This window comes from Equus caballus, chromosome 21, assembly GCF_041296265.1.
Source record: "Equus caballus isolate H_3958 breed thoroughbred chromosome 21, TB-T2T, whole genome shotgun sequence".
Lineage (NCBI taxonomy): Eukaryota > Metazoa > Chordata > Mammalia > Perissodactyla > Equidae > Equus > Equus caballus.
In genome coordinates, this window is record NC_091704.1 from 11,945,646 (window position 1) to 11,957,011 (window position 11,366).

Consider the following 11,366-nt stretch of genomic DNA (forward strand, 5'->3'; position numbering starts at 1 on the left):
CCACTGACCAGCTGAGCAACCTTCAGCCAGTGGTTCACCCTCCGGGAGCCACCTGGAGTGTAAACCAGGAATATTGCTGTTTAACTCACAGCCTCATCATGACACCCCGATGTGATAACATGTCTGTGAAGCACCAACCACCACAATCACAGGCATTCAATCAATGCCAGTGCCTTTCCATTGTCCTCTTTCATTCTCTCCAAATACCACATGCGAATAATGGTGCTGACCACTTTCCTCTGTGTGGCATGAGCATGACTGAAGCTGTTTTCCTGAGTTATTTTCCCCCAGCCAATGGGACCTGCCTATTAACTGCTACCACTGCAGACAACTGGAAACCGTGGAGGGTCCCTTCTCAGCACCCTGGAGCTGAGTGGCTCCCAGAGCAAAGTGGTCACGGTTACTGTTCAGTCTGTAAACCACGAGGGAGGCCACAGCTCGAGTCGTCTCTCTCACTTTGATGAGTTCTGCCGTGGCAGCCAGTTGGCCTGCCACAAGGTCCCATCCCTTAGGAGAGTTCAGGTCTCTGCCCAGCCAGAGTGTATCGGCTCATACTGAAAGGTGTGTTCTGGCTTTACCCTTTTATTTGGGGGGTGGACAGAGGAAGGAGTGGAGGGTTTAATCTACTCCCACTTATTAATCACTGGCCTCTGTCCATCCACCAAGTGAGGCTTGCTTCTCCATAGCTTTAACACACACATCCTAATCCATCAGTCCATACTGCCCTGAAAATCCAATGCACATGTCCTCATCTCAGATGTGTCTTTGACTCACGTTAGATCAACAGCACAGAAGAAAGCAAAACCCAGATTTAGATACAGCCTGAGGGACACCAGAAATAAAACTGCTAGTGCTGCCTAGTTGGATATGAGGAAACCCCAAGCCAGCTGTGCCGAGAGCAGCCCCAATTTCTTCTCGCTCTCCCTCTTGCTGAAAACACAACCAGAACAGAAACACTAGCAGAATTAGTAGGCTATTGGGAAACACACTGAAAAGAAAAACAAAAACAAAATAAATATATGGGGGAAATCAAAGCCTTTAATTAACCTGTGGATCTCTAACCAGTTAAACAGTAGAGTAAGATTTCAGGCAGAATACGTGGTATAACCATTTAAGTAGCGATGCCACCACTGAAAAGACGCAGTTGCATCAGGGAACCAAGAGGAAGGGTTTCTGTTACTGGTTTGAATCAATGCCACTGTTTCCTTTCCTACAATAGAGTGAGGTTGTCATCCCCTCTTCCTACATGGGAGAGAGAGGAGCCTGAAGAGGTGCAGCAAGGAAAAATCCCACAAATGTCCTCAAAGCACTGCTGTCCCTCATAAGGCTGGAGAGCGGTCCAAGGCCAGTGCCAGCCCACTCGGCTCCTGCAGGTCCAAGGGGTTTCTGGGAGTCTTCTCAACAGCCAGGTTTGGGTGGCTAATGATTACCTCTATGTTAGACAGATTCTCCTCCCGCACTTCCAATCGGCACCACTGAACATAAGGGTCTCCCACAGGCAAGTCACTGGCATAGCAGATCGAGGACACAGAGACACCGCATGGTCCTCTGAAGTGAGGATCAAGAGGATCCAGTTCTGTCCACACCTCTCCAGTGGAACAGTTCTACAGGTGGCTACCAAATACTGACACCCAATACCACAAGGCCCAAATACCACAAGTGATGGCTGAGAGTACCACCGAGCTGGAATGACATCTTCAGTAGCCATGTCACGACAGCGAGGCCAGTTCATACCTTCCTTTCCAAGCCACAGTGTAAAAACAACATGAGAAAATCTGGCATCTTCTATCCTTTCATTCAGAAAATTCTCCAGACCCTACGATGGGACTTCCTGACAAGCACTCCACCACGCACACGTCATCAACGTTATTTTAAGTCACCTGAATCAAACACCCCATCTCTATTTCCAGCTGCCACAAAGCAACACAACACATGTTGGAAAGGTCTGATCCTCAGGCCTTCCTCTCCCCCAAAGGGCTTCTGACACTTCTCACAAGATACACAGCTTTAAAATTAGAACTGGAAAAGACCACAGTGACCCTCATAGGGCTGAAGCTGCCCCACAGCAGAAATCAGAACATTCCTACAACCAACAATTAAACAACCGAAACCTTCCCAAACATCCCCTTCTTTCTCTGGTTTGCTGTTGCTGCATTAATCATCCTGACACCTTTTTAATTATAATCGCAAACTCGAAGCCATGACTTGCAATGTTATAAAACTGATTTTCCAGTTCAAGCAGGCATTGACTGGTTTCTGTTTTGATAGGAAGCGGCTGTTTGAAGCCTCCTAAAATGTTGCAATTAGTTCTCTCGGTTGAAACAGACAAGACATTAACAGACACATTTGCTGTTTCCATTTAACCTGCTGGAATGTTTATGCCTAAGTGTACTTTTCTCAAGCTTTGAAAGCATAAGGGGTATTTTCTAAAGCGGAAGAAATCAATCAATACATATTATATATTCATATATAATAGATATTATATAATACATACCTATAGTAATATATATTATTATATAATACACATTTGCTATATATTTCTGAAGTTAGGTTATTTCTAAAACTTTCACAGGCTGTAATTTAAACTTAGAAAGCACATCTCTTCAACAGCAAGGCAACTTGTCAGGAAACAATCCTTATTTTACCTATTGGCCTTGTGAAGATGATAATACCACTTTAGCTGACAAAGCCTGTGTTTGTCTGACAATTCCAATTAATTACTGAGACGCAACAGAGATGGGACCAGCCATCCAGATGTTTTTCAGAAAGAGATAAAAAGGGGGGGGGGGAGCAAAGGAGGTTTGCCTTTTGGGAATCTGCTCCAGTGTTTTTTAAATGTAATGGCGGGCAAGAAAGCCGGATTACTAATTTATTTTACCTGCACTTAACTTTCTACTCTCCTCTCCTTTCCCTCACCGCTGGGAGACGGTGGAAGACAAGGGAGATGAACACCTCACAAGACAGAAGCTCTAATCTGTTGCCAAGGAGGCGACGGTTAGAAAGGGCAGGGGTGCAGGATGTAAAAACTCTTAGGGCACCGACTGTCCTGCAGACCTCGATGCTCCTGATGCCAAAGCAACCCAGGGTTGCTGGAGATGGGGAACATCCTCAGTCTTTTCTAGCAAGCCAAAACTCGCCAGCATCATCTTTTTAACTGTTCCCTGTTCATTTTGCTCTAACCTGAAAATACTAAAGTCGGATTCCAGACACGCAAATACGTTTGAGGGCGATTTTGAGAGATTCCAAGAGATCTCAAAGCCCTTCAGTCAATCTAGCTATCCTGCTTCATGCCTTAGCGTCCCCAACGCAGCAGCGCTGAGCCCCACAAGAGACTGGCCTGCGAAACACCCCGTGGGCACCTGGGCTGGGGATTTCCAGGCGTGGAGCTAGGCAGCTTCAGAAAGCACCTCCCTGGGTGAGGAGCCTGAGGCAGGCAGGGCAGTGTGACACCAGCTCCCCTAGCCCTGAAATACAGTGATCCCTGGCCAGCCTCCAGTCCTCTCCGCGCTCCCCCGAGCAGCCCCGCCAGGGTCCGCACAGCCCTCGTGGGGCGAAGGGCTCTCGGGGAGGTGCCTGGATGTCGAAGGGCGTGAGAAGCCGCAGCTTTCCCTCTGGGTCTTCCCCACCCATCTATCGCCTGCGCCGAGCCCAGGGTCCTACCTGTACCACTCCAGCCCCTTTTCGTAGTTCCTGTCGAAGAAGCGTGGCTCTATGCCCACGGCCCGCAGGCCCGCACGTCCGGGTGGACTCGGATCGCCTCCAGCAGCTCGCGGGTGCCTCCTTTCTTGACCCCGATGATGAGCGCCTGTGGCAGCTTCTTCTCCCCATAGTTGGGGGTGCTGAGGGCGCCGCCCCTCTCGCTGCTCCCATTCACCGCTCTCCGGCCTGCGAGCTCCTCGTGGGTGGTGCTGGACTTCTGCGCTTCCCTCTCCAGCAGCGCGCTCTGCGCCGTGATCATCTCGCCAGGGGCCACAGGGGTCCGGAGCCAGGGGTCCCTAGCGAACCCGCTGCCGCTCGCCAGACCCCAGCCGTCGGCCCCGGGGGCAGGGGGCTGCTTGGAGGGCTCCGGAGGCTCCTCGCGGCTCGCGTTGTCCGGCGGCAGCGCGGAGGGCTGTGAGGCGGTGCCGAGGCGCATGGGGGGCGGCAGTAGAGAGGGTGGCGGCGGGCTCGGCAGGGGCTCGGCGGCAGTGCCGGCGGCTCCTGCAGCACCACGGGGAACTGCAGGGTGCCCGAGCCGCCCAGGAGGCTGTAGCACAGGTAGGTGACAGACAGGGACAAGGCGCAGAGAAAAAGCAGCTTGCGCGCCAGGCGGCGGCGGCGCGGCGAGAAGTGGAGGCAGAGGCGGAGGAGGTGCGGGCCACGGGGTCATCGCGGCTCCGGGCTCGCTGCGGCAGCGGCGGCGGCAGCCCCCGACGCAGCCCGGACATGGTTTCAGCCGCCGCCAGCGCCCCCGCCCGCCCCCCCCCCTCCCCCAGCCGCCCAGGCTGCATGAAGTGACGCCACTGCACCCCGGCCCTGGCCGCTGTCGCGCTGTGCCGGGGAAGAGCCCGGCTGCATGATCCCCCTCCCCACTCTTCCCACGGAGTCCGGGTGGCCCCCCACCACCCCCCTCAGCCTCCGGCAAGGGGACCAAGGGGGGCGCGTGGACCCGCCGGCTGCACCTGCTCCGTCTGCAGCGCCCCCGCTTCCCCGGCTCCGACGCGGCTCCTGCTTCAGTCTCTGCCGCCGCCGCCGCGCCCTGTTGCAGCCCCGAGTTCCCTCCCCGCTGCTAACTTTCTGCGGGAAGAGAAAGGCGTGGATGGGAGGCGGAGGGGCCCGGGCGCGCGGTCCGCGCCGCCAAGGGAAGAGGGAGTGCGCCTCGAGCGCGCCTGCAGAGGGGGACGTAGAACAGAGGCGGCGTGCACTAGGCCTGGGGCACCCGGCAAAGCGGAGATCGTGCCCCCCTCCCCCGCCCCGCACCACATTCATGCTGGAGAGGTTCCCCTCCCCTGGGAGCCTGGGACGCCAGTTTCTCCTTCCCTCTCCTGATACTTTCAGAGACTTAGAGCCCGACGCCTGCCGCCAGTGCCGCCCAACAGGTAGCTGGCGGCCACAAGGCGGTGAGCTCTCGCTTCCCCTTTTCTCATGGGACTCCAGGCAAACTCGGTCCATCCATGACCCGCCCTTCTCCCTTCCTGGACATCCTCCTGCCTTTGACCCAGGAGGAATTTCTTGTCCATACCAGGATTCCCATGCCAACTTCCATCTTTCCAGCCTCCCCATCTTAACTTGAAGCTCCTGATTGGTGGAGCTTTGACACAAACCCACAAATTTCCTTGCCCTAGAGCTTCTGCCTCTGTCCCGCCACCGGTTGGTTGACTGTGCTTTCTGCTCCAAAAGGAGAGGCTGTCTCCTCCTGGACACCCTGAACCACAGATGCACATGCGCCCTGGATTTCCCTGGACCAAAATAGACTGAGACTATCATCGCTCTAAACACCTTATAAGCAGAGAGAAGTTGTGTTGCTGTGTCTGTGCATCGCTTCATTGAATTACAAAGTATCTTCTTTGCAGAGAGATTTCTGTCCCTCACGTCCCTCTCCTGGGGGGAATGGTAAACATCAGAAAGCTTTGGAACATTCAAAACTACACTTTGCTTCCTGTTTCCTTTTGCTCAGGGAGGTAGAGGAAACGCGAGGCTGGAATGGCAGGAACAGGCAGAGCTATCAACTGAGGCACTCCAGCGAACTCTGCTTCCTGGGGGCAGGGGCTGGCCCTGCACGCACCTGGCGCCAGTCTTTCCCAGAGGCTGGCTCCAGTGAGTCCTGTTTACCCTGCTAGCCACAGCTGGGTGCCTGGAGGGTCTGCTTTCACCTACAGGGCTGATGTGCTTGGCATCTCCGGTTTTGTTTGATCACATAACGGGGACAACAGTTGAAAGAAAATGTATATAGTGTCTAAATATTAACTAGATACCTAGTGCCAAAGAGAGAAAAAAATGTTGCTCCAATAACATGAACACAGACTTTTCCCTGAGTGAACAGAAGCTCACGGCTGCTCTCAGCTGGACATGAGCTTCCTTCACTGCAGCTTCAGCTCAGATAAAGATTATTCCTTTAGAATATATTTTTTATGGTACACCGGAGACCTCTGAAATGCAGAGTCTGGTGTCCTGTAAATCATTTCGTGGAACTAGGGATGCTTTTTCAAACACCACGCAACTGCACTCCTGTAATAATGGGAAGGGGCCAACTGGAGCTGGGAGCAGCACAGCTTGCCCATCCCTCCTTCGGCTCCAGGCCCAGCTCTGGGTGGTCGCCCAGGAGGGCCCGGTTGCAGCAAATATTGTCACTGCTGTCGTCCATCTCCCTTTCAAAGCTAAGGCACCAGGATGCCCAGCACGTGGTCCAGGGGCCTCCCTACAGTCCCTGCCCGGCTCCCAGACTTCTCTATCCCAGCTCTCGGCAATCCAAATGAACTTGCTCTGTAGCTACTTTTACTAAAGATGTGCTTTCAAATATGGAAAGGTTTTGATAAAATGGTACTAACATTTAACCTAGAGGTGGCAAACTGGTAACAAATTAAGAACTGAATGTGGCCAGCGCAGTGATATTAAGAAGTTGAAACTGGTTGCAATGTTGTAAAATTGAGGACTTTCCCAAAAAATTTAGCTATGAGGTTTCTGCTGAAATAGTAGATCCTGCAACTTTGGGCCCCTCAGCCAGAACCGAGAGGCCCCCCTGACATGGAGCATGTGCCCTGTTCTTCACGGTGCCCCCCCAGAGTGCCCTCATACATTTATGTTACTTGCCTGGATGCTGCTAATGAGGACACTTCCCAGTGTCGCTTCTCCCTCTTGTCCACAGATAGTCCTACTTAAATAAGAGACTCTTGAAAGAACGGAACCCCGTTGGTGAAATGTTAGGCCCCACAACTGATGGGGAAGAGGTGATTTTTGGGGAGAGGAGCTTTGTAGATTTCTCACTTGGGCACTTACCTGTTTTGTTCTCCATCCAGGTTTTTTCTGGGAGCCAGTTCTTGAGAAACCTATAATGGAAAGTACGAGCTATCTACATAGGGAGAACTCAGACTTCGTTCAGCAATTCCCTGGGCGTCTGGAGACTCGATAGAATACTTTTTTCTTTTTCCGTTGCCAACACCCATGCCCATTCAGGCCTATGAGAGTTTTTACAATGCTCCTCCAACTGGTCTCCAGGCCTCCAGCGTGCCTCATTTCTCTTCATCGTAGAGGACAATAGCAGATCAATGTTTCTGAGGCATGGCTCCACCAGTGCCCTCTCTGATGCGGAAACCTTCCTCTCACTGCCTACCTGATAGACTCCAACTCTCTGCCTTAGCACTCAAGGGCCCCTCCGCCTTGCATGTATCCCACAGTCCTGCCAAACCGAACAGTACCCACTACCCAAAAGCACACATTGCATTCTTCTCTTTCACCTCTGCCTGATCAGATGATGGAGTTGAAACAAAGCCATCATTTGCTAGTTAAGTGACTTTCGGACAGGTCATTTCACCTCCCTGACCCTCAGTTTCTGCATATGTAAGTGATGAATAGTAAGACTCACCTCATATTGTTTTTATAAAGAATTAAATTGACTTAGAGAGCATATGCAAAAACAGCTGGCTCCCTGCCTGACATGCTGCAGCCACCAGTAATTATTCGGACCTAAATATTGGCTCATGCCATGCCCTGCTTCTTTTCCTATTAAAACCTTATCCTTGAAAAATCGGTGTGTACCCTTTCTCCAAAACCAGCCCAAGGTGTCAACTGAAGTTCACTTTCCTAAGCCGCTCAGTGACATTTATAACGCCAAATCTAATGCCTTAGTTTTTTTTTTTAAGCGAAAGAAGCTAACTCTGGCTAACTTCAGTTTTCTTATTAAAGAAATTGACTAGAAGGATTTATGGTAACTCACATAACTGAAGGGAATTTTTGAAAAATCAACAAACAAAAAGCAAAAATAAGCTTTGCAAGGCACAATAGAGCACAGTGTATAGTTATTATTACTGCTGTTCACCAGATATTGTCGGCTCTTCTCTGGCCCACAGAAAGGATGTATCTTCTTGGCCCCTTAAAGTCAGAGGTGACTCTGTGAGCCTTTGGTGAATGAAACTTGAGCAAAAGTGAGGTTGTCTCTTCCAGACAGAACCTTTGGCAAACAGTGGGAGTGTGTTTTTCCTGCCTGGCAGTTGTGCAAGAAGTTGGATCGAGCATCTTTTAGCTGCCATCTACTCAATCCTCCAGACTGAGCAAGGATAATACAGAGCCAGCCCCTGATGACTTGGAGCATGTTTGAGAAATAAACCTTGGTTATTTTTAGCTGAGACTTAGGAGTTTGTTGTGAATACAGCACAACATGGACTATCTGACTGATGAAAACATACATATTATCAATTTCCTCTGCTGTTGACCAAAATGACTTCAGTGAGCCAATATTAGAATTCCTTTTCACAAAGGTGGATAAGTGACAGATTAGAAGTCTACACTGTCCCAGGAGTGTAGACTGATACCACGCTTATATATAGCAAAGATATTTCCTCATTTTGTCCTTTACTTGTCAATAAAAAAGTATATCTATAGAAATCTGGAGGTAAGGCTCCAGACAAAACCAACATGGTGACAAGGAGGAACATTACATACTTGTAAAAGGAGCGACAGATGAGAAAATAATAATAATGGCCGGGAACTTATAGAACCTTGCGTTGAAAGGGATCTCATATGGAACTTAGGAAATATTATAGCTGTAAGCACTACATGACAAAATCTGGTGGACGGAATTAAACAATACTTCGAAGAAAGATACCTTCAATATACTTATCTAAAAAGAAAAATTAGAAACCAACGAGCTGCTTGCTCAAGAAGCTAGACAAAGAGCGAGACAGTAAAGTCAGGAAGAAAGGAAATGATAAAGATAAATGCCAAACCTTTGTTTCTATTTATTTGCTCTTTATTTATTGCTATGGACTGAATTCTGTCTCCCCACAGTTCATATAATGGAAGCCCTGACCCCCGTTGTGACCATGTCCAGACACAAGGTCTTTAGGAAGTAATTATGGTGAAAATGAAGTCATAATGGTGGAACCTAAATCAGATAGGACTGTGGCCTCATCAGAAGTTGAAGAGATCTCTCTTTCTGTTTCTTCACACGCATACACACACCCCGCCATCTGAGGACTCAGTGAGAAGGGGACCTTATGCAAGCTGAGGAGACAGCCCTCGCCAGAACCTGACCATGCTGGCATCCTGCTCTCAGGCTTCCAGCCCCCAGAATGGTGAGAAAATAAATTTCTGTTGTTTAAGTCACCCACGCTATGGCATTTTGTTATGGGAACCCAAGCTAAGACGCTTATCTTTCACAGTTTGTTCCTGGGTTCTGGTACCAATTCCAATGTGTGTGGGGTTGGGGGTCGGGGGAGTCCCCCACACCAACAAGCAATTCTTGGGACACCAGCTGGGTGTCCTACAATTCAACTCGATTCTGACACTATGAACCCAGAGACAGCATCACACCCCACAGGTTAAGGGTTCAGCCCCACAAGACTGCCCCCACTGCAGGTGCCAACAGCAAGTCTGGGTTGTCGCCTATGCTTCTGAGCAACTGGCTGTCAGTAGGAGGTTCCCAAGACTCTCTACTCCGGTTCGACGAATTTGCTAGGGCGGCTCACAGAACTCAGAGAAACCTCTTACTTACTAGATTACCTGTTTATTAGAAAAGGATATGACTCGGGAATAGCTCGATGGAACAGACGCATAGGGCAAGACATGGGGAAAGGGCACTGAGCTTCCACGCCCTCTCCAGGTAACCACTCTCCCAGAACCACCTCTCTCCCAGACCCTCCACATGGTCACCAACCGCGACGCTCTTGGAAATCTGTCCTTTTGGGTTTTTATGCATAAGCCGTTTATTTATTCTCTTACCCTCGGCTGCTGTTTTTCCTTCCCCATTTATAGCCCAAAGCCAATCAAAGAAGGACATGTGCAGTGTGATGCTGTTCCTGTACATTTTTTAAGTGCATAACAATGTAAGAATTTGTTAATGGAGACATACACATGTATGTCTTGACTATGCATAAAAATGTAATCTTTTGTTAATGGAGCCATGCACATGGATATTCTTGGAATCATAAAGAATGTAATTAATTTTAGGATACTGATACCTATGATGAGAGAGGGAGGAGAACGGGATGGAAATGTGAATTTTAGGTGTGACGGCAACATTTTGCTTCTTAAAAACACAGATATCGTTGTGGGCTGAATCATGTCCCTGAAAATTCATATGTTGAAGTCCTAACTCCAGGACCTCAAAATAGGGCTGTATTTGGAGAGAGGGCCTCTAAAGAGGTAATTAAGGTCAAGTGAGGTCACATGGGTAGGCTCCAATCCAATGTGACTGATAGTCACGTAAGAAGAGAAGATTAGAACTCAGACACACACAGAGGGAAGACCGTGTGAGGACACAGGGAGAAGTGGCCGGGGAGAGAGGCCTCAGAAGAGACTAAACCGGCCAACGCCTTGATCTTGAACTTCGGCCTCCAGAACCGTGAGAAAATAAATTTCTATTGTTTAAGCCACCCTACGTGTGGCATTTTGTCATGGCAGCCCCAGCAAATGAATGCAACATCGGAAGCAAATAGGGCAGAATTGAACGTCTGTTCTTTCTGGATATTGGGGCCGGAGATAGAGGTCATACTATGTACTCTTCTGCATATTTGAAATATTTCCATAATAGTTAAGAAAATAACAAGCACATCCCGAAAAAGAATAACCAGAGAGTAGAAATTTATGTGTGATTACCTTACAGGCCAAGGTGGGTTTCGCGTTGGGCAGGTGGTTCTCTTCCACAGGGTGTGTCAGTCACCCATGACTTCCCGTCTCTTGGCTCCGCCATTCCTGACGCCTGTATCATTGTCTGCAACCAATCTGCACAAGGAGAAAGAAGGAACACAGAGAAGACACACCTGCTTTCAAAAGTTCCAACCTGGAAATGGCACACACCACTTCCACTCCCATTGCATTGGCTGAAACATAGTCACACGCCACACCTCACTGCAAGTTGCTGGGTGACTGCCTTCCTGGGCACCCAGGACAAGGATGTGGACAAACAGCCAGTAGTCCCACCCACAATGTCATCAGGTTGACCCTGGTCTTCATGCTGCTGCTCAGTCCACAGCGTGTCTGCCAGGCCTATGGTTAGGGTTTAGATATTTTACAAAGGCGCGGGGTTGGGGGTCATGGTTTGGGACTTCAAAGAGGAGGAAGCCAATTCACAAGGAGACAGAAAACCAAATGTTTGCTGGGCCATCTCTAAACAAATGAGAGAGAACTTGTGTAAAATGGGCCCGGCTAGGTACCTTCTTCTCTACCACATC

The 11,366-nt window shown here is 49.8% G+C and overlaps 1 long non-coding RNA gene across 50 annotated transcripts in view; it reads right to left on the bottom strand.

Annotated features, from left to right (window-relative positions):
- Positions 1 to 11,366, bottom strand: part of LOC102149688 (uncharacterized) — a 104,177-nt gene that overhangs the window by 48,252 nt on the left and 44,559 nt on the right. For 40 of the 50 annotated variants that reach the window (XR_011430207.1, XR_011430206.1, XR_011430204.1 and 37 more), the window contains 3 exons: positions 10,792 to 10,917; positions 6,976 to 7,025; positions 3,661 to 4,776 (listed from right to left, as the gene is read on the bottom strand). This is a non-coding gene — a long non-coding RNA (uncharacterized lncRNA). Of the gene's footprint in view, positions 1 to 3,660; positions 4,777 to 6,789; positions 6,854 to 6,975; positions 7,026 to 10,791; positions 10,918 to 11,366 lie in introns of those variants that run through there. The other 10 variants (XR_011430211.1, XR_011430209.1, XR_011430210.1 and 7 more) reach the window with 3 other exon arrangements.